General features: G+C 43.9%; 1 protein-coding gene across 2 annotated transcripts in view; it reads left to right on the forward strand.

The window, feature by feature from the left end:
- Positions 1-611: 611 nt before the first annotated feature.
- The window catches only part of PCYT1A (phosphate cytidylyltransferase 1A, choline), a 101,506-nt gene continuing 78,354 nt past the window's right edge, over positions 612-23,763 (forward strand). The window contains exons 1-2 of one of the 2 annotated variants that reach the window (XM_082252422.1): positions 624-716; positions 21,508-21,552. The gene's annotated coding sequence lies outside the window, so the exon portion shown is untranslated. Of the gene's footprint in view, positions 717-21,507; positions 21,553-23,763 lie in introns of both variants that reach the window. The other variant, XM_082252424.1, reaches the window with a different exon arrangement.

A 23,763-nucleotide genomic window follows, 5' to 3' on the forward strand; every position in this document is an offset into this window, starting at 1 on the left:
TCATATAAAAAAATGTGAAAAATATTGTTATTTTTACAAAATTGTCGCTCTTTTTTTGTTTATAGCGCATGATCAAAAAATCGCACAGGTGATCAAATACCACCAAAAGAAAGCTCTGTTTGTGGGGGAAAAAAAGACGTCAATTTAATTTGGGTACAGCGTCGCATGACCGCGCAATTGTCCGTTAAAGTCATGCAGTGCTGAATCGCAAAATACCCCCTGGTCAGGAAGGGGGTAAAATCTTCAGGGGCTTAAGTGGTTAAAGGGGTGAGGTGGCAACTCAAATAATAGGGCTGTCCAGTCCAAAACCAGACAAAGGAGCAACCCTAATTCACTAGGAGGTGTCAATTCTACATCATTTCAGGTGACAACATGGATATTTTATATTTCCCATAAGAGGAGCACAGATAGGCACAGCCTGGAACTCTTCCTATTGCATGAAGAATTAGAATGTTAATTATACTGAAGTACGGGTCCTGTTGGTAATACTTGTTAGACTGCACTAGCAGCTACAGGCGGAACTGTCTGAAGAAAGAAGACAGCCCACAGAAAAGCGGCTTCCAGGAGTGGACGCGGAACCCTGCAGTGTGCTTTGTGTTCCCGGCGGACTGCTATTCCGGCGTCCAGCGTTAGTGCTGACTTGGAGCTGTACTTCCGGGCGGTGCTGTCACACTCTAGTAGCCCCGCCCGGAAAGTGGACACGGAGACACCGGGAGGTGAGCTGGGAATAGGGTTTGTGTTGTCATTTGTGTGTGGGCTGCTGACTTTCTTCCTTGGCTGATGTCTGTGTAGTGAAGTGACATTATATATGTGAGATATTGGTACATACCATCGATATGGAGGTAGGTATGGAAGGAAGGGGTCTTGAAGTTACCATAATCCTGGGATATCTTCCTGAGAAGGGGGAAGTCATTGCTGTGTTACTGGTGACAACTAGTAAGATTTTGGCTTCTATTGTATGACTTGCAGTGGGAACTTTTCCTCCATATTTCAGAATTGTGTTATGTGCTTTCCACAGGCAGGGCAGAGATCAGTGCATACAATCTATAGGCAGAGATCAGTGTATACAATCTACAGGGCAGAGATCAGTGCATACAATCTACAGGGCAGAGATCAGTGCATACAATCTACAGGGCAGAGATCAGTGCATACAATCTACAGGGCAGAGATCAGTGTATACAATCTGTAGGGCAGAGATCAGTGCATACAATCTGTAGGGCAGAGATCAGAGCATACAATCTACAGGGCAGAGATCAGTGCATACAATCTACAGGGCAGAGATCAGTGCATACAATCTATAGGGCAGAGATCAGTGCATACAATCTACAGGGCAGAGATCAGTGCATACAATCTACAGGGCAGAGATCCGTGCATACAATCTACAGGGCAGAGATCAGTGTATACAATCTACAGGGTAGAGATCAGAGCATACAATCTATAGGGCAGAGATCAGTGTATACAATCTACAGGGCAGAAATCAGTGCATACAATCTATAGGGCAGAAATCAGAGCATACAATCTACAGGGCAGAGATCAGTGTATACAATCTACAGGGTAGAGATCAGAGCATACAATCTATAGAGCAGAGATCAGCGCATACAATCTATAGGGCAGAAATCAGTGCATACAATATATAGGGCAGAAATCAGTGCATACAATCTATAGGGCAGAGATCAGAGCATACAATCTATAGGGCAGAGATTGCAATCTTTGGGGCAGAGATCAGTGCATACAATCTGTAGGGCAGAGATCAGAGCATACAATCTATAGGGCAGAGATCAGAGCATACAATCTATAGGGCAGAGATTACAATCTTTGGGGCAGAGATCAGTGCATACAATCTATAGGGCAGAGATCAGAGCATACAATCTATAGGGCAGAGATTACAATCTTTGGGGCAGAGATCAGTGCATACAATCTATAGGGCAGAGATCAGAGCATACAATATTTGGGGCAGAGATCATTGCATACAATCTATAGGGCAGAGATCAGAGCATACAATCTGTAGGGCAGAGATCAGAGCATACAATCTGTAGGGCAGAGATCAGAGCATACAATCTGTAGGGCAGAGATCAGAGCATACAATCTATAGGGCAGAGATCAGAGCATACAATCTATAGGGCAGAGATCAGAGCATACAATCTATAGGGCAGAGATCAGAGCATACAATCTATAGGGCAGAGATCAGAGCATACAATCTATAGGACAGAGATCAGAGCATACAATCTATAGAGCAGAGATCAGAGCATACAATCTATAGGGCAGAGATCAGAGCATACAATCTATAGGGCAGAGATCAGAGCATACAATCTATAGGGCAGAGATGGGTGTGTACAACGCATGGGGCAGAGATGGGTGCACACTGGGCAGAGATGGGTGTGCACGACGTACGGGGCAGAGATCGATGCGTGCGACGCAACAGCCTCTGGTGGTGTAAAGAAAGATAAGGAGACATACAGTGACCCATCAGTGTCCTCATCATGGAGGGGTCCCTGGGGAAGGCTCAGCTCTCTGCTCCCTCTACCCTGTGTATCAGAGCTGATCTACAGAGGACAACAGTATTTAAATCACACACATATACACTTTACATCTGGAGCTGGTGGCACCCTGGAGATGTGTAATCACAGAGGATTTATTGTTCACACAAATATGTCACCCAGCTGCTGTTAGGGTGGAGGTCCCCACACAGGGACTGGTTTGATTTGATTTCTTGGCTGATATTATTTCTATGTAGGAAAGTCACGTGGCAGCAGCTACTGAAAGAAGTTTATGTACAAAAGAAGAACAGCTTCTTTATTCCAGCATCAGGGATCCCCTGTTCTAACAACAATTGTGGGAAAAGGTTCATGCCTTTGAGTTTCTATTTTCATGCATTTTTGTTTGCATGTTTTGTCAGTGCATGACAATGCACATTGTGTTATTTATTGGAGGCACTTGTATAGAATCAACAGTCACAGAGCACTTTACATATATATTTTATATTCACATCAGTCCCTGCCCTCAAGAAGCTTACAGTCTAAGGTCTCTACCTTACACATATACACATGCTAATGTCAGTTGGACAGGAGCCAATAACACTACCAACATGTCTTTGGAGCGTGCCCAGAGGGAACATGCAAACTCCATGTAGGCAGTGTCCTGACCCCGGGATGTGTTTTTGTGCGTTTTTCAGGTTTACGCCTTTGCATTTTATTGCGCATGTTGGAATGCGCTAAACTGCATGTGTCATCAAGGGCAATGTAAAAGATGAACCCTGTTCACATCTGTGTGATGCAGCGTGGTTTTTATTCTTTTTAATAGCTCAGGTATTTTTTCTTCACCATTTTTTAATGCGTTTAAAGGCCCATTAAAGTCAATGGGAAAAGGATGAAAAGCCATGTATGATGCATTTTGTATGTGTTTTAAGCCTCTGGTAACAAGCCTAAATAGTTTTTTTATATTTATGTATTACAGGTATCTATATAGCGTAGACAACTTTCACAGCACTTTACATATATATTGTACATTCACATTTAGAGATATCATTAGTAAGACCTCATCTGGAATTTGCAGTTCAGTTTTGGGCACCAGTTCTTAAAAAGGATATCGGGGAACTGGAGAAAGTGCAGAGAAGGGCAACCAAACTAATTAGAGGCATGGAGGAGCTCAGCTATGAGGAAAGATTAAAGGAACTGAATTTATTCTCTCTTGAGAAAAGGATATTATGGGGGGATATGATAACCATGTATAAATACATAAAGGGTCCATAAAGTGAACTTAGTGTTGAGCAGGGATGAGCTCAGGCGTGTTCAATTTCGTACATGCCCGATCCCTCCAGGAAGTCAACACTGCACTCCGCTAATCACAGGCAGCTGCACAGACCAGGAAATGTCTCACTGCCTGTGATTAGTGGAGTGCAGTGTCGACTCCCTGGCAGGATCAGACACGTAGCAACTCAAACACGCCCGAGCCCATCTCTAGTGTTGAGTTATTCACTTTAAGGTCATCACAGAGGACAAGGGGCACTCTTTATGTCTAGAGGAAAACAGATTTTGTCTCCAAATACGGAAAGGTTTCTTTACTGTAAGAGCTGTGAAAATGTGGAATAGACTCCCTCCAGAGGTGGTTTTGGCTAGCTCACTAGATTGCTTTAAAAAATGCCTGGATTCTTTCCTGGGTGTACTTAATATAAATGGCTAATATTTATAGGTAAAGTTAACTCGGGGAATATCCGATTGCCTCTCAGGGGATCAGGAAGGAATTTTTTTTTCCCCTGCTGTAGTAAATTGGATCATGTTTTGCTGGGGTTTTTTGCCTTCCTCTGGAACAACTGCAGGTATAGGATTGTGTATATGGGATTGTATGGTTGGGGTCTTTACTGGTTTTTATTGGTTGAACAAGATGGACTTGTCTCTTTTCAACCTGACTATGTAACAACTGTATATGTCTCTGCCCTCAAGAAGCTTACAATCTAAGGTGCCTGACTTGCATTCATACATTCACATAACAAGGCCAATTTAGACAGGAGCCAATTTACCTATCAGCATTGGCCAACTTGAAAAATGCATGACACATCAACGTGCATTTAAAAAACCACATCAACGCCTGTGCCAAAGAAGCAATAACGTGCATGGAAAAACACATGAAAACGGAAATATGAAGGTGTGAGCCTAGCTACTAGACCTAAAAAGCCCAACTCATATCAACATATATAATTTTTTTTTTTTTTTTTTTCAGTTTTGGATAGAGTAGGAAGAATCTTTATTAGGCTTTTAGATCTTCTGTGACTATTAGGGAAATTCTTGGCACATGACAAGAATGTATAGACAGCAATTAAAACATTGTCATACATTCTAAGCTATTCTCACTCTCTTCTAGAAATATGCTTTCGTCTCTTGTTTTTTTTTTCCTGTCTCCATTGGAGAGATTTCCTCTTACAATCCTGGGAAGAAGTGAGTAGTTGACAGCAATAAAAATGTAACAGTTTCTAACCTCTCCCCGTCCTACTGCAAACCAAAATAAAATGTTTTGGCTGTAGTTGGACTTCTGGTAGATTTGAAAAGCGGGTTATTACCGTATTTAACGAGGAGCATTTTAAACTGATAAATACCGTATTTATCGGCATATAACACTCACTTTTTCCTCCTAAAAATGGAGGGCAAAGCTGCAGTGCGTGTTATACGCCGATATCTTAAAAAAAAAAAAAAACCCAGGCAGCGATGAGGCAGAGGAGGGGGTGGGCCGGGCCGAGGAGAAGGAAGGATGAGCGGTCGCTGTCATAGGAAGTCCCATCTCCTATGATAGACAGCAGAGTGGCCGGGACGTGTGACGTCTGTCATAGGCGCCGAGACTTCAAATGACAGCGGCCGCTCGTCCTCCCTTCTCCTCGGCCTGGCCCGCCACCGCTCTGTGTAACTGCACTGGCAAGGCTGCAATAATGACACTGTGCTGGCGAGGCTGCAATAATGACACTGCGCTGGCGAGGATGCAATAATGACACTGCACTGGCGAGGCTGCAATAATGACACTGCACTGGCGAGGCTGCAATAATGACACTGCGCTGGCGAGGCTGCAATAACTGACACTGCGCTGGCGAGGCTGCAATAACTGACACTGCGCTGGCGAGGCTGCAATAATGACACTGCGCTGGCGGGGCTGCAATAACTGACGCTGCGCTGGCGAGGCTGCAATAATGACGCTGCGCTGGCGAGGCTGCAATAATGACACTGCGCTGGCGAGGCTGCAATAATGACACTGCGCTGGCGGGGCTGCAATAATGACACTGCGCTGGCGAGGCTGCAATAACTGACACTGCGCTGGGGAGGCTGCAATAACTGACACTGCGCTGGCGAGGCTGCAATAACTGACACTGCGCTGGGGAGGCTGCAATAACTGACACTGCGCTGGGGAGGCTGCAATAACTGACACTGCGCTGGGGAGGCTGCAATAATGACACTGCGCTGGCGAGGCTGCAATAACTGACACTGCGCTGGCGAGGCTGCAATAATGACACTGCGCTGGCGAGGCTGCAATAACGACACTGCGCTGGCGAGGCTGCAATAACGACACTGCGCTGGCGAGGCTGCAATAACGACACTGCGCTGGCGAGGCTGCAATAATGACACTGCGCTGGCGAGGCTGCAATAATGACACTGCGCTGGTGGGGCTGCAATAATGACACTGCGCTGGCGAGGCTGCAATAATGACACTGCGCTGGCGAGGCTGCAATAATGACACTGCGCTGGCGAGGCTGCAATAGTGACACTGCGCTGGCGGGGCTGCAATAATGACACTGCGCTGGCGAGGCTGCAATAACTGTCACTGCGCTGGCGAGGCTGCAATAACTGTCACTGCGCTGGCGAGGCTGCAATAACTGTCACTGCGCTGGCGAGGCTGCAATAACGACACTGCGCTGGCGAGGCTGCAATAACGACACTGCGCTGGCGAGGCTGCAATAACTGTCACTGCGCTGGCGAGGCTGCAATAACTGTCACTGCGCTGGCGAGGCTGCAATAACTGTCACTGCGCTGGCGAGGCTGCAATAACGACACTGCGCTGGCGAGGCTGCAATAATGACACTGCGCTGGCGAGGCTGCAATAATGACACTGCGCTGGCGAGGCTGCAATAACGACACTGCGCTGGCGAGGCTGCATTTATGGGCACTGGTGAGGCTGCATTTGATTTAAAAAAAAAAAAAAAAGTTCAAAGCTGTTTATTTCAAATTTTAAACTTTTTTTCCTGAAATTTCCCTCCTAAAATTGAGGTGCGTGCTATACGCCGATAAATACGGTAACTATCCAAGCATTACTAATTTCTTTGAAGTGGATTAGCTGGTAATCTATTAATAGGTTTCAACGCCCTGAAAATATTGTACTTCTGTAGAGGGCAGCCCAGAAGTAGTTAGCAGTTGTAGTTTTTCACCTAAGTATAAGAGTAATGGCCACACACTGAAACTAGAATTCTAATCTTCTCGTGTAGGTGGCACTTAAAGCGGAGTTCCAGCCATTTCACTCACCTGTCCAACAGTCCAGCGATGCGGCCGCCGAAGCCTCGATCCTCTCCCTCGGCGCCGGCATCACTGCAGTGGGCACCCGGCTGTGACAGTTTGCAGCTTCACAGCCGGGTACCCACTGCGCATTCGCGAGTCGCGCTGCGCGTCTTGATTGGCTGGCAATCTTCTGGGACCTCTGACGTGTCCCAGAAGATTGCAGGGAGGGAGGGGGAGAGGAGAACTTCCGTTCAGGGCGCCGCGGCGCTCCGAGCGGAAGTGGGAGCGGGTACCTGTCAAAACTAGGTACCCGCTCCCCCCCCCCCCCCAAAAAAAATGACATGCCAAATGTGGCATGTCAGGGGGTTAGAATACCTAAAGCGGAAGTTCCATTTTTGGGTGGAACTCCGCTTTAAGCTGGATACACACTATACAATTTTTGTTATTTGATTTGCTTTAGATTTACCTTCACCTATGTAGTCTAAGGCTGCATTCACACTTGAGCGTAGCGTTTTTTACCGCGGTTTTTTCAGGCGTTTTTCATTGACATCTATCAAAAACGCTGGTAATCAGCCCAAAAAGAAGCTCATGTACTTTTTTCAGCTACAGGCGTTTTGCAAAACGCTCAGATGTGAACAGGGGCCATTTAATGAATGGGGTTTTACTTGTTGGGCGTTTTGGAAGCGTTTCTTTTGAGCGTTTTTGGAGCTGAAAACGCCCAGGTGTGAATGGAGCCTAAGGGTCTGCCTGATTGCATACAAATTGAAAGTGTTTAGGTCTGACCTCATATTATATGGTTTTGGTAAATCTAAAGGAAAAAATCTAAAGAAAATTGTATAGTGTGTATCCAGCTTTAGAGTCGTGGAGATAATTTTAAAGTACCCTTAAAGAACATGAGGACAACGGAATCAGACTCTGTCTGTAGAAGGTCATACACAGCAACAAGAAATATATACATATGCCTCCATACATAAGATCCAAACTTGCTTTCACATTATATAAAAAATGGATGTGAGATGAATATTGTTTTTATTAATTTTAACCCGTGTTCATCTTTTTAAAAAAGCATCACCAAAAGGCTTCCACTCATACTACTTTTACTTAAAGCGGTATTAGGCCCAAAATAAAAAATGTATTATAATGTAGCTTACCAATCATTAGATGTGGTGCATCAGGTTTTTTTTTTTGGGCTCATTTCCCTCTGCTTTCCCCTGGTGATCTGGACAGTAACAAGCCTCCTGTATTAGAGTGCCCACACTCTGGATGAAGGAGAACAAGAGGCACCATTGGACAGCAGCATTGTAAGTCTGGGGGGGGGGGGGGGGGATCAAATGTACTAGCAGATTTAGCTACACTAACAAACTGATGTCAAACTCCAGCTTTCACTTTGTAATCAGTTACGGCTAACAGTTTCTTTCCTTTTGAAATACAGGTTTTACATGAATAAATAAAAGCTTATCATTGTAAACACCCCTGTCAGTGTTAAATGGTTTGTGTCATCCATGTAAACTGACACATTTGCAGGACAGCTTGTTCTTTTGAAAAACAGACTTACTGGCCCGATCAGCAGATGAGAATAGAAGAAAGAGAGCCTAAAAAAGAAAACTAATATAGCGATCACATCTTATAAATGGTAAGCTGCAAAATATTTATTACCCCTTTAAAGTAGAAGAAAAGGCTACACAACATACCTGTTACATGCCGCTTGCAGACTGTCTTGAACAAATACCAGAAAATGCGTTTAGGTTAGGGTTGCATTGATATTCGTGCCGATATGAAGCATTTGTACTCCTACTCGTTCAAATGCTCCAATACTTGAAACCAATACCTTTTGCGGTGCAATTTGAGCGCATACAAAATGAATGGGCTCAAATCATACTGCAAAGAATTGCATGCAATTTGAACAGGAATGTGGTGCGATTCCTGTCCGAATCGCATGCGGATTCCCCCACCGCTTTGGTGCAAACCCAGGCTTGTAATAGTGACTTCAGCCTGAATTCACGCAGGAGCAGTGGGGGAAATCTCATGCGATTTGGATAGGAATCAGACCGCATTCCTGTTTAAACCTGGAATTAAGTGAAGGTTTTAGGCCTTTTTTTACGAGGGGAGGATGTTTTGATCAGCAGGGGATCTGTCCGCTGATTGGAGCAGAGCGGGTTGATGACAGGTCCGTGTCCACTAAGTTTATGCAGAGCGTACATTGACAGAGCCCGTTCTGCTGTATGAGTGGCCAGGTGTAAACGGACTCCGCTGTCTGTGTACACCCGGATGCCCTCCAATCCACCTAGATGGAGAAGGGCAGATGCCATTACATTTCTATTTATTTTTTTTGCGGGTAGGCGATTGGACTGCCTGATCAAGTCCGCCTGAAAAACTGACAGACGGCCCTGATTGGAATGGCCATGTAAAATGGGTGTTTATAGTCGGAGCTTACACTGAGCTAAGGACTCTGCCTGCCCCAACATGACGGCGTTGTGCCTAGCATTGTGGGAGAAAGTCACATGTTTTTTTCTTTTCACTTCAGGCAGTCAGAGTATCAGGAGCATGAACGGAAGAAGAATATACACAGGGGCAGTCAGACATTAAAAGGAACATAATACTTTGCTCTGAATGAGTGAAGGGTAGGTTTACTTAAAGCGGTTGTATCCCCTGTGTTAAAAAAAAAAAGCCCTGCAGAACAATGGCATAATGTGCTAGTATGCATCGCATACTAGCACATTATGAAATACTTACCTTAGAACGAAGCCCCCACATGGTCGGACACCACTGAGGGAGCTGACATGTTCCCTCGGCGTCTCCTCCGGGTTCAGCGGCTCCGGTGCTGTGAGTGGCCGGAGCTGCGATGACATTACTCCCGCGCATGCACGTGGGAGTTCACTTTCTGGCAAGGAGCTCTGAAGGTCCAGCAAGATACGTCGGACCTTCAGAGCGCAAGCGCCGCTGGGGTCAGCGGCTGCATGCAGGGCGAATATCTCCTAAACCGTGCAGGCTTAGGAGATGTTAATTTTCCCTACAGGTAAGCCTTATTATAGGCTTACCTGTAGGTAAAAATTAAAAAGCGGAGTATACTACCGCTTTAACACTTCTGCAATGTGTCTTTTTAGACCTTATACAGTGCATCTGGAAAGTATTCTCATCGCTTCACTTTTTCCCAAATCGTCTTTCAGGACTGCACCAGAAGAGAGTGTAGCTCCACCCAATTTCCCAGGAAACACTGCAGTCACCACGTTAAGGGACCGGCCTATTCCACCATGGCCTCTGTTGTAGTGTTTCCTCTGCCATTGTGGAAGTGCTGCAGGGAACCAAGAGTGTGCTATGCTCTGCCCATGTGAGGAAAGGAAACTTTTTTTTTTGTTTTTTTTCTGGCCATCCCTGCACCTTCCTGACGGAAAGGGGGTGTTATGGAGTCTTTTCCTCTTCGAGCCTGGTGAGAGCAGAGGCCACCAGAGGTTTCCACTCTGTGAGACCAGAGGGTGTAGGCAGGGAGAGCGGGCCAGGGTGGCGGGCAACATCACCTCCAGCGGGGCAGGACTTCCGGTGCGCAGCGCCTTCCGGTTCCTGCCACTGGAACGCAAGGTGAAGAGGTAGCCCCTGCTGGTGTGTTTCCGCTCCATGCAGCGGCAAAATGACCAGGAATTTTAAAATATAAAACCTGCCAGACATCCCCTGAGCCCTCTGCAGAGATGGATTCAGGGGAACCAGCGGTAGTGGTGGAAGCAGGAGCCACGAACACCAGCCAGACCCAGGTAAGCAAGGCAGAGGCCTGGTTTTTTACACTGGGGCTAAGTTGTTCCCTCTCTTCCTTCCCTTATAGGGGGGAGGAGGGGAGCCTGCATCACACTCCAGAGTTACTACACTAGGGAGTGTGATTAGGATATTGATTTTGTGGGGTTTCTCACTATCTATGTTTAGCTGGTCTTCTGGGGAAGAGAAATACCCCTCTTGTAAGGGCACTGTTGTGTGTTATATGTTTGAGAGTTCTTTTCGTCAATAAATTTATTTTTAACAGCATACACCAATCGATATGAATACAGACTTAATAGGGAATATTTATTTATTCATAAAAAAAAAACATATAATAAAGAAATATCAGACAAAAACGTCTGCGATTTGCGTAGCCAATAGTTTCTCCTCTGCAGTTGGAGTGAGAGTTAAGGCCCATACACACGATTCGGCCGGGAATTTTCGTCCCGACAACCGATCTACCGATTTTCGGCTTGTTAGTATGATGCTTCCGACAACCGACTCCGACTTTTCGGCCGGAAAAAAAATCTGGTGTGCAGGCTATAAAATTTTTGTCCTCCGTCAAAACACGTCCGATTTTTGTGCCGTCAGTACAGATTTCGACAGGGAAAAATCTAATGAGCAAGACTGGGCATGCTCAGAGAAGAAAGAACACAAAGAAAGCAAACCAACACATGACATCACTTCTGAAGTAGAATTTTGTCGGGCGGGAAATTTCGGTGCAGTCTAGGCACTTTCCAACCAACAAAACACCACTCTGGACAAAAGATGGACGACCGGTCGGCGGAAATTCGTTGCGTGTGTACTAGGCTTTAATCTACGTAAAACGTAACGCTGGTTCGCTAATATATCGCCAAACAAAGATGGTAAATTTTAGAAAAAATAAAGTTAAAGAAAAATCTACGATGGTTGTTACATCTGGGGAATATAATCTAAATGTCATGAACATTTAATTTTTAGCGTATAAATAATCCAAAAAAAAATCAATAAAACATATTTACCGTTCCAAAATTGTCTGCTGGCTTACAATGGTCGTTACCAGAGTTCCCTAAGATGGTTTACTTTCCCAAAATGGTGGCTGGTTGAGGAGCTTGCATCTTGCGATTCTGATTAATTACACATTTAGTAGAATCAGAAAACTATATGTATACATATTTGGTATATATCTCTACACAATAACTTGTATATGTAACCCATTTCTACATAAGGGATATTTCTAACAATACAATCATGAGTTAGGATTATATATAAAATATGTGATTTAATCTGACCATCATACACTTTTAGGTATATACATTTATGGTGTAATTCTCAGTATAACATTATCCTGAACATATAAACATCATTTTCATATCCCCACTTGGTATATGATGGACCATGGAGGTTGTACATATTTATATCATAGTCACAAATATTTTAAAATAATGTCTGAGTAGTGTGAATTTGTGACAAGAAAAGAAAAAAAATAGATCTTTCTATTGAGGGCTCTTTTGCTGTGTTTAACTTTCCCAGAGTTGACAATGGTCTGGATAACCAATATTGCTGTCTTTTCCTTGAAGTCTGTTAGAAAATGTCCTTGTAGGTAAACATTCCCCCAAGGTTGTCTCACCTGGGATAAGCAGTTGAGTTGGCTGTGTTTCCAAAGTATTATCATTCAAGGCTCTTCAAATACAATCTAATTGGTGACCAAAGAATATAGCTGTCCTTGGCTTTTATCTCCAGCACACAGCCAGTTTACAAACCCTTCAATATGGTGATAAAAACACAGGAGGTTCTGTCTGAAGACATTTGTGAATGTCCTGAGTTTAACCACCCCCCATCCGCGCTACAGCCTATATACGGCTGCAGCGCGGACTTGAATTTTCGGGAGGCCGTTTTTAAACGGCCTCCCAGTGACACGCCCCCAGCGCGCTCCCGCGAGCGCGCTGCGGGGAAAATCTGTGTCGGCCGTGTCCCTTGGACACGGCCAATCACAGATCGTGGTGAATGGCCAATCACAGCGGCTATTCACCACGTGATCGGGCCGTCCAATGAGAGATAATCTCATATGTAAACATATGAGATCATCTCTCATCGCCGGCGCTCCTTCCTCACACGGAGCCTGCAGTGTGAGGAAGGAGGGGGAGCCTCACAGCGCCGGGGACACAGGAGAATGTAATCAGGGCACCGATCACCAGTGCCCTGATTACTAAAGGTAAAAATACACACACACAGTGCCCCCCCATCAGTGCCCACAGTGCCCGCCATCAGTGCCTCCCATCAATGCCCACAATCAGTGCCCATAGTGCTGCTAGTCAGTGCCCATCAGTGCCTGCTCATCTAGGCACTGATGAGCACTGACTGGCAGCACTATGGGCACTGAGTGTGGGCACTGGTGCTGCCCATCAGTGCCGCTCATCAGTGCCACCCGTCAGTGTCCAGTGCCATCCACCAGTGCCCATCAGTGCCGCCTATCAGTGCCGCCTCTCAGTGCCCAGCAGTGCCACCTCTCAGTGCCCAGCAGTGCCACCTCTCAGTGCCCAGCAGTGCCACCTCTCAGTGCTCATCAGTGCCGCCTATCCGTGCTCATCAGTGCCGCCTATCAGTGCTCATCAGTGCGGCATATTAGTACCTCCTCATCAGTGCCCATAAGTGCCACCTCATCAGTGCCCATAAGTGCCACCTCATCAGTGCCCATCAGTGCCGCCTCATCAGCGCACATCAGTGAAGGAGAAAATTTTATTTTCAAAATTTACTCGCAGAAAATAAGAAAAACTTTTTTTTTTTTCAAAATTTTCTGTCTTTATTCTTTTTTTTTTTTTTGTAAAAAATAAAAAACCCAGAGGTGATTACATACCACCAAAAGAAAGCTATTTGTGTGAAAAAAATGATAAAAATTTCATATGGGTACAGTGTAGCATGACCGTGCAATTGTCAGTCAAAGTGTGAGAGCGCTGAAAGCTGAAAATTGGCCTGGATGGGAAGGGTGTTTAAGTGCACAGAAGGCAAGTAGTTAAGCCTGTTTTGAAGCCTTTTTAGTCTTAAAGCGGTTGTAAATCCTATATAAAAAAAAAAAAAAAACCTGCAAGACAAAGGCATAATGAGCTAGTATGCATCGCATACTAGCCCATTATGTTTAACTTACCTTAAAACGAAGCCCCGACACGGACCCCCGGACATTGATGCGGGCGCTGCCATGATCCCTCGTCGTCTCTTCCGGGTTCGGCGGCTCCGGCGCGCTGATTGGCCGGAAGAGACGGCTCCAGCGCGCTGATTGGCCGGAGCCGCGATGACGTCACTCCCTCGCATGCGCGCGGGAGTGATTTTTCCGGCAAGCTCCCGGCAAGTTAATTGAAGGTCCCCCCGGACCTTCAGAGCGCATGCGCCGCTCGCGCGAGCGGCTGCATGCACTGTAAATATCTCCTAAACCGTGCCTGTTTAGGAGATATTATTTGTACCTACAGGTAAGCCTTATTATAGGCTTACCTGTAGGTAAAAGTGTCAAAAAGCGGGATACAACCGCTTTAAATCTCCATATGCAATTGATGAAAATAGGTCTCTTTCTTCATGATAGTGCTGACAGCACACTTAGGGATTCTTGGACCAAGCCTTTTTTGTAAGGGTTGGATAGCAGATTTAGTCAAAGAGGAGCTGTCCTCAGCGGCTTCCTGTGCCCAACCCAATGAGCTTCTCCATTCTTTCCAAAAAGAGTATGCAGACACTTTTCAATCTTTACAGTGTTTTTTGTATAAGCGTCCGATAGCACAGACTAGCAGTGAAGGTAATTACAGTCCAGCCCTGGTTCCTCCACTTCTGCTCTTAGAGACAGGGATTTAGAGGAGCAGGAGGAAAGTGTTTCCCCGAGTTTAGATGGGTGATGAAGGGGAGGAGAAAGAGGCATCTTCCTCATGCCAAGCATCGAGTGTTCTCAGTACACAGGGTCCTGTCAGTGGCTGTAAAAATGCAATGGAAAGATCCAGAGAGGGTCTTCTTCTTCTTCTTTTTTTTTTTTTTTCTCTAGATCACTTAAAAGGAGGTTCCCTTTTGACGAGGATAGTGCCCAGGTTTGGAACAAGAGGCCCAAACTCGATGCAGCTTTTTCCCAGGTTTTGCATAATACTGATCTATAGGGATGCACTGAAATGAAAATTTTGGGCCGAAAATGCAGGATGCCCTTGGCCGAAAACCGAAACCAAAAATGACCTTTTCCCCCCAAATAATTTTAAATTAGAACAGGGGCATATACCAAAAACAGGCAGCAACGTACACCTGTCGCTGCCACCCTGTCACAGTATATATACTGTGATGGGTTGGCAAGAGGTTCATTTAATTACCAATGGTATTTGTATTATGCAGCATGAGGGGGTTAATGTATTGTCACTGCTGCATTAGTGACCGACCAGTGGCAGTTAATTAACCCCTTTGTGCTGCATTAGTGCAACCAGTATCAGTGTTAATTAACACTGATACTGGTTGCACTAATGCAGCACAAAGGGGTTAATTAACTGCCACTGGTCGGTCACTAATGCAGCAGTGACAATACATTAACCCCCTCATGCTGCATAGTACCAATACCAATGGTAAGCTGCCTCAGCTATCACCCCCCCCCCCCCCCCCCGCATCAGCCTCAGCATCCCTCTCCTACTCACTCAGCTCCTCTGGTGTCCATTATTCAAAAGTCCCTCCTCTGGCCGGCCGCCTGCCTCCCAGTGATGTCACTACTACTACGATCTGTCCATGAATGTGACACACCGGGCGGGGGGGCGGGCGAGCGGCCGCTAATAGAACTTTGTGAGCGCTTCACTTCACTTCCCTGTCAGCGGCATGATGTACATGAATGAACTGACACTCTGGGTGGGAGGGCGGGGGGAGCATTATTTTCCTCAAAATTCTACAAACCATACCCCATAATGACAATGTGAAAGACGTTTGTTTAGTAAATTTGCAAAGAGTTCAAAAATAAAAAAGGAAAAAAAAATCACATGTACATTAGTATGCACAGCCTTTGCTCAATACTTTGTTGAATAACCTTTGGCACCAACTACGGCCTCCAAGTCTTTTTGAGTATAATGCTACAAGCTCGGTACACACATTTTTTGGCAATTTCTCCCATTCTTCTTTGCAGAACCTCTAATGCTCCATCAGGTTGGTTGGGGAGCATTGGTGCAGAGCCATTTTCAGATCTCTCCAGAGAAGTTCAATCGGGTTCAAGTCTGGGCTCTGGCTGGGCCTCTAAAGGACATTCACAGAGTTGTCCTGTAGCTTCTCCTTTGTTATCTTGGCTGTGTGCTTAGGGTCCTTGTCCTGTTGGCAGATAAACCTTTGCCCCAGTCTTAGGTCCAGAGTGTTCTGGAGCAGGTTTTCATCAAGGATGTCTTCATCTTTCCCTTGCTCCTGACTAGTCTCCCAGTTCCTACCGCTGAAGTACATCCCCACAGCATGCTGCCACCACCATGCTTCTCCCTAGGGTTGGTATTGGCCAGGTGATGAGCAGTGCCTGGTTTCCTCTAGACATGATGCTTGCCATTCAAGCCAAAGAGTTCAATCTTTGTTTTATCAGAGCTAGGGACTTTTTTTGGACCCGATACCGATATCTGGTGTTGTGAAATCGCCGATACCGATACCGGAACCTATCCGGAGCTACACACAAAGCAAGTGGCTGCAGTACAGAGCAAAGCCGCTGCTTCATGTGTACGGCTCCTCCTTTCACAGGCAGAGTGCATCTGATATCACTCCGTCTGTGAGCCGGACCTATACAGGAAGTAGCGGCTCCCATGCTACTACTGCACCTAGTAAGGGATGGCTGAGCCTTTAGCAAGCAAAAACCAGATCGGCCAGTGGATCGGTCAATGTTACCGATCTCCTGATCCATCTAAAATGGCCATATCGGCGCCGATATCCGATCCGAATATCTGATCGGTGCATCCCTAATCAGAGCAGAGAATTTTGTTTCTCATGGTCTGAGAGTCCTTCAGGTGCCTTTTGGCAAACTCCAGGTGGGCTGTAATGTGCCTTTTACTGAGGAGTGGCTTCTGTCTGGCCACTCTACCATACAGGCCAGATTGGTGGAGTACTGCAGAGATGGTTGTTCTTCTGGAATGTTCTCCTATCTCCACAGAGAAACGCTGGAGCTCTGTTAGAGTAAACGTCGGGTTCTTGGTCACCTCCCTGACTAAGGACCTTCTCCCCAGATCGCTCAGTTTGGCCAGGTGGCCCTCTCTAGGAAGAGTCATCTCATGGATGATCGGTAGAAACATCTCATGGATGATCGGTGGAAACAGGATGCACCTGAGTCTAATGGTAAGGGCTATGAATACGTATGTACATGTGATTTTTTTTTTTTTTTTTTTTTTAAATACATTTGTAAAGATTTCAAACAAGCTTCTTTTGTGTTGTCATTATATGGGGTATTGTTTGTCGAATTTTGAGGAAAATAAGTGGATCCATTTTGGAAGAAGACTGTAACAAAACAAAATGTGGAAAAAGGGAAGCTCTGTGAATACTTTCCGGGTTTGCACTGTATACTAGTTATTGCAGAGTAATCGGTGACAGGGCCAAGTCCAGGCTACAATGGTCAGGATATGTGTAGAATTGATCCTTCCTTCAGTTCTGTCCTTTGAACTTGTCAGCAGTTTGTTATTAGAATTGAACAAAGTGCAGATGGTGTCATTTCTACAAGCCAGCTATGTGGCAGTGACTGAGGACATCTCAGCCAGGAAAGAGCAAGGTTTGTCGTTTTGTTGCAGACATCTATATTTCTATGACTGACCTTTGTTGAGAAATGTACAGAACTGCAGGTAGGGAACATGAGGGCTTGCATAATCTTGTACGTGACATTTCTTCCGATATCCTACAGCCAGTGATTTCCCTTGCTAGGCTGAAAGGTATGTTTTCTGCCAGAAGAGCTGCATGGCAACAAGAGTATGCAAAAATGATTTAGTCTTTCCTTCAGATAAGTTCAATAGTAGATTTAACATTGGCATTGTGGATTGATTCAAATCTCACTGTGTATCATTTAATATTAATATCATGCTTGTATTGTAGTTTGGTACATTTAAAATTCTCTGCATACTGGAGCACAGGGCAGTGGTTTCAATATCTTGTTTTCAGACCCCATGACTGTCTCTGGGCAACCAGCAACCTGGATGATTAGGCTTGTTTAAATATAGACTGAAATCTGAGATTGTGACCTGTTAGTCCGGAGCAAGCAGATCTCTTCAGCATTAATCTGTGCATTCCTTGGCTAATGCCTCCTGTTCATTGGGTTGATGAGGTTGGAAACCTGTGAGTGCCAAGATATGAGAGGGTAGACTTTGCATAGTAATTTGTACATTGCATTTAGAATGCATTATTTTTTTTTGTGATAAAAGTTTTCCACTGTCTTTTTATAATGGGTTTAATTGCGGATTTGTGTGTTTGAGAAGTAAGCTGACTGCTTTAAATCATTGTCATCAGATTGCAGTTATCTCTGCGATAAGAAGACACAGGCTGGAGTGAAAACCTGAATATGTGGCCACTAGCATAAAGGTTTGTACTTTATTATTATACAGGGTTTATATAGCGCATACAGTTTGTGCAGCGTTTTACAATGTGAGGGAAGACAATACAGTTACAATACAATTCAAAACAGGAGGAACTAGAGGGTCCTGCTCGTTAGAGCTTACAATCTAGAAGGGAGATTGTACATATAAGTAACAATGTATGAGGTGGTATCAAAAGTTTTGAAACTAGTTTTGTAAGACGCCAACAGATGGCAGCAGAAAGCTGCACGCAGGTCACGGGGGGCACCGACCTTCAAAAATCTCCCTATTAGATTATAAGCTCACACGAACAGGGCCCTCCTAACCCTCTTGTATTGGTGCTGTATTGTCTCCCTTTTATATTGTAAAGAACTGCGTAAACTGTTGGCACTATATAAATCCTGTATAATATTAATCACATGTGTGTCAAAAGACAACGTGCATTCCCACGTCTGCCATTTTATCACGGACAAGCAAGTTAGAGCAAAAAGCAACTGAAATTCTATGTGAAACTGGGCAAATCTGCCAGAGACGCTTACCATGATTCGGCAAGTTTAAGACCAAGCTGCAATGAATTGAAGATCCAGCTCAAAAGTCGCCATTTTGGACATCATTGCGGAGATCCAGCATGAATAGCAGAAGGTGCTTCACACACTTGGAAAAGAAGACTTCCAGGACGCACTCCGGAATTGGAAGGAACGTTAGGAACATTGTATTGCTTTGCAAGGGGACTATTTTGAAGGTGATAGTGTGTAAACGTAGATAAATAAAGTCCTTTCTTGTAAACTTTCTCTAAACTTTTTTGATACGACCTCATAGAACCTATAATCATAAAATAGCAACTATACTTTAAATTTATAGAAAAATGCAAATCTTTAATGGACAGAAACCAAAAACAAAGGTTCAAATTGATATTTATAGACCCTCTGTACACCCACACATTTAAAACCATATACAATACAATAGCATTTTCCTAATAAAACGGCTGGGCAATTTTAAATGGTTTAAATTAGTGGGTGTACAGAGGAAATGCATTGATATTTATAACCCTTTGCTTTGAAGTATGATACAATTTGAAATATAAGACACGGGTGGACCGATCGGGTCCAGCTGTCAGTTTTTTAGGCAGACTCGATTGGACCATCCATTGCTCTCTATGGAGCAGCAGTTGTAAATGAACATGTGTCCATTTACACTCGCCGATATCCGATCCTATCCACCAAAAGCAGACCGATGGGGGATTTGTTCTCTGTCTGTCTGGTGAATTGGATGCCAGTCGGGTGAAAACGGACAGGGGGTCCCTTTTTTTTTTTTTTTTTTTTTTTTTTTTTTTTTTTTTTTTATTCGACCGCCCATAGAGGAAAGCGGGCTGTGTCTGTATCTGATCTGCTTAAGCAGAGTGGACATGGACCTGTCATTTGTCTGCTGTGCTGGGATCAGCAGACAGATGCCCCACTGAGCAGGCAGATCCGCTGGCGGATTCCACCCATGTGAAAGAGCCCTAATTGTTTTTTTTGTTTATAGGTTTTATATTGTGTATACATACAAGCCTGTATGCTAGTGATCTCATATTTGATATAATGTTTTGAAAGGTTCCACTACACAACAATAGACTGTTCATCTGCTACGCACTGACTTGGGTAAACGGTATTGTTGCACCAATAACTTTTTACTGTACCAGTACGAGTACCAATACTTTTGGTCAAGTACTCGCTGATACCTTTCTGAATCACATGCAATATCCTGCATTGCTTCTGTGTGAACCCAGGCTAAAGTCATTATGATGAGCCTGGGTTCGCACAGGAGTGGTGTTGGAAACCGCATGCGATTTGCACCCCATTCCTGTTTAAATTGCATGAGATTCTTTGCAGTGCGATTTTGAGCCTATTCATTTTGTATGGGCTTAAATCGCACACAAAAAAACCACAAAGATATTGGTTTCAGGTATCGGAGCACATGCACGAGTACTCATACAAATACTCAATATCAACGTAACCCTAGTAAATGGTGAAATTGCGCCGCCTTCTTTTTTTTTTTTTTTTGTAAAAATCTGACAGGTTTTAATCTGTCCTCGTCTGAAAAAGCTACTATGCCACCTTCTGTGACCCCCGTACCACAGGGTAGGGAAGAAAATCTCCCCAAGGTGGGCAAAGATCACAAATACAAATCTGACAGTGGGTCTAACCCCGGTCCCCAACCTGCAGCCCTTTGGTAAATGATGTGCAGACCGCCGGGGGGTAACATTGATTAGGGTAATAGCATTGATCTCTACTAGTCTTGTCTGCAATAATTGACTAGGTTCAGCTTTACTGACTTGTGACAAGTGTGCAGTATACGTCCGACTCCTTGGACAGGTATTTTCTTTTGTAACCGAGTGATATGTCACAAGGGTTTCTGGATTTTCTTGTTCGCCTTGTACGCTTTTTGAAACTTCTAAGGAGATTGTTAGGCCATAAAAAGCTCACCTAATAGCCAGGTAGAAGGATGACTCAGTTACTTTACACGTATTCATTCGGTATCATTATTTTTACACATTGAACAGTTATGTATAAAAAGCTTTTTTTTCTATATTCTATGTAATGAGTTATTTTATCTTAACCTGGAAAATCTCCATGTCCTGCTCTTCTCAATAGAAATCTCACTTTGTAATGCCAACCAGAAAAGTAGTTGTCAGGACACAAAGAAGGAATCTTTTTGACAGTTTTGCTATCATTTAAAAGGACCTCAATGTGCCTCTACCCAGCATCTGATTGGAAACCTCTAATGATGGTATATTTGACATCTACAATTTACAATGACCCGTCATCTGAGCTCACACAGGGCCCAGTCTGAATGTCTAGTTGGACACAGTAATCCCCCGCTCCATTGCGGTTCAGTTTTTGCGGTCCCGGTAATTCGCGTTTTTTTTTGTAATGTTATTTTACTATATAAATCATTAAAAATGAAATATTTTTGTGTTTTCCATAGCTCTTGCTCTGTCTCTTAGTATCTTTTATGTGTTTAAATGAGTTTCTATTGTTTTTAAAAGTGTGTTTAAAGACCTTAAAATGCTTTTACACGTACAGTGACAGTAAAATAAACATGCCTACAATGCATTTTAATAGGGTTTTCCTATTTCGCGGAATTTCACTTTTCGCGGCTGGGTCCGGAACGTAACCCCATAATGGAGGGGGGTTTACTGTATTACTTTTAAAGCCAGGAGAACATACTTTCTGCTATATGGAAATCTTTATCACTGTTGTCTTTAGTTTTAATTCGTTTTCACTTTTTATACTCGTACTATTCTTTTGTTGCAGGCAGTCACTGAGGAGCGTGCTGTGTAGATGCCCAAACACGCATAGGTTAGTTGCAGAACTTTTTTCCCACATAAATGTCAACCACTATTATGTGTTGTGTTACAACTGTAGCATTTACTTTGTTCTTAGGTTTACTGTTACCTGTTTGGAACTTTACCACCATCTGATCTCTTAATGAGCTGTTATACGCTTTGTTTAATACACCGTTCGCATGCACATTTCTGTGTAGGTGTGCTCTGTTAACAGTTTCCACCGCATTATGTTGCTTCTAACCAGTTTTCTCATATTAAAACCAGCATATTTTTTTTTTTTTTATTCATTTGCTACATTTGTGTTTTAGTATTGTAGCCATACTGGAACAGGTAATGAGGGCATAAAGCAGATTCAGCATGAATGTAAACAGGCCCTTGTTTCAGAAATTGTTGGTAGGGTTAATTTGTTTTAAAGCGGAGCTCCAGTCGTCTTTGTGTTTATTGAAAGTCAGCAGCTACAAAAAGTGTAGCTGCTGACTTTCAATAAACACTCACCTGTCCACGATCCAGCAATGCGCCCGCCCGAACCTTCAGATCTCTCCCTCGCCTCTCCCTCTTGCCAGCATCCCGGCTGTGACAGCTTGCGGCTTCACAGCTGGTTGTGCACGCACAAGTTGCCCTGTGCCTCCTCATTGGCCGGCAATCTTCTGAGACCTGTGACTTGTCCCAAAAGTTTGCAGTGAGGGAGAAGGAGAGGAGAACTGCCGCTCGAGTCGCCTATGTGGCCCAAGTGGAAGTGGGAGCTGGGCCCCCCCAAAAAAATGCTATGCCAAATGTGGCATGTAAGAGGGTGCGGAGTACTTTAAAGCAGAACTTCAAATTTTGGGTGGAACTCCACTTTGATTGATACATGCAAAAAGCATAAAAGAACATTAGTGAGAATAAGCCTTGTCATTTTTGTCCATGCTCTGATTGGGTGGGAGCTAGAGATATTATGCCATACATTTTCAGCAAAGAAAGCCAACCAGAGCTAAAAGTGACAATTGTAGGGTACAAATGACTAGAAAATGACTTGTATTTATATGTTACGAGCATTTAAATAGCACAGACAATATACACAGTGCTTTTACATATTGTACACTTACATCAGTTCCTGCCCTCAAGGAGCTTTACAATCGAAGGTCCCTTTCTCATACAATGGCCAATTTAGACAGAATAAAATTAACATTAGCAATAACGTAGCAAACACTCATCATGGGTTGAACTGGATGGACTGATGTCGTTTTTTTTTTTTTTTTTTTTCCAACCTCACTAACTATGTAACATACAAACATTTATTTGGCGTGTGGGAGGAAGCTCATGCAAATAGTATCCTAGCCAGGACCCCAGTGCTGTAAGGCCAAAATGCTAACCACTAAATCAGTTTGTCTGTTACAATTTACATATTAGGATTAAAGAGCCTTTAAATGTACATTCAGGCTGATTTATGTAGCATGAAAAAGTGTTTTATTACACCATTGTATAAATATGCTTCTAAAACAAAAAATTAGCAGAAGCTGCAAATATGACTTTTAGATATTTCTGTATTTTGCTTGAATGTGCTGTATATTGAGGAGATCTTCAGGGGAAACTGCTATCTTATTTTAGTTCATCATTTTTCTTCAGAATGTCTTTGTCAAACCTATCAGATCATTTGGTAATTCTATGATCTTACAGTTGATCTTCTAACTCGGAGTATCTGTGGTTTAGTACTATATAGTATCTCTGTTTAGGCAAGTTCTCACATGATGCAAGTGGCTCAGCTGCAGACTTGTTTTCCACTTGTGCCCAATGAGGCCCTTATTACAAGAAGCAAGGAGTAGTGACATGCTACGCTACATCTCTAGTTTATTGATCGTGGCCATATTGCACATATACAAGAAGCATGTTCACACAGGTATGTGGCCCCATACTTGTGTTCTCTGTGCCAAGAGACAAGTGTGAATATGTTTCTTGTATGCTAGATGCCTTACATGTCACCACTCCTTGACTATAGTAACAGCCATATTAGGTTAGCTGCACACGGACATAATATTTACTGATTTTTACACTCAGAATATTGACAGATCCTGAGTAAAATGTTCTGTAAACCTTACATAAATGCTGATAAATGTGCATATATGCTAATCCTCATCCTCTCCTAATTGCCATAGTTGCAGCATACTTAGTTACATAATTAGGTTGAAAAAAGACACAACTCCATGCAGTTCAACCAATAAAAGGGAAAAACAAAAATCATATAATC

The sequence above is a fragment of the Pelophylax lessonae genome, assembly GCF_965119305.1.
Source record: "Pelophylax lessonae genome assembly, chromosome: 3".
Lineage (NCBI taxonomy): Eukaryota > Metazoa > Chordata > Amphibia > Anura > Ranidae > Pelophylax > Pelophylax lessonae.